Consider the following 487-nt stretch of genomic DNA (forward strand, 5'->3'; position numbering starts at 1 on the left):
TTGTTTCTCTCTTAGGAGACTCTGGGTTCTGCTTGCCCTCTGTGCTGCCCCATTAATCCCCCCACCCCCGCCCCCAGGCTCTGTAACTCTGTACTGACTGGAGCCAGGGAGTTGGAACTGTGCCACTCAACACTGTCCCCCAAATAGATCTGATCGATCATGTCACATGTCTGATCAGTGAGCGGAGGCATCAATGCTTATCATATGCACCAGACTAACCAGGTTCCTTCCCAGGTGTCACTAGCATCGCCAGCACAGTTTACATCCAACTGATGGGGGCAAGGGAGGCTGTCCTTAGGAAGTTGCCCAAATCCTGGAGCCCCAAGTCTGAGCTGGGGATGGAACAGAGCTGTTCGGGACCAAAGCAGAAGGGGTGGAGGGTGGGGCAGAAGCCATGTGGTGGGAATCCGGAGGCTGCTCACAGCAGGGGCTCTGGGGCAGGTGTGACTGGGAGGTGAGCTCAGTCCTCAGGTGCTGCCCATTTAAT

Source organism: Rattus norvegicus, chromosome 1 (assembly GCF_036323735.1).
Source record: "Rattus norvegicus strain BN/NHsdMcwi chromosome 1, GRCr8, whole genome shotgun sequence".
Classification (NCBI taxonomy): Eukaryota; Metazoa; Chordata; class Mammalia; order Rodentia; family Muridae; genus Rattus; species Rattus norvegicus.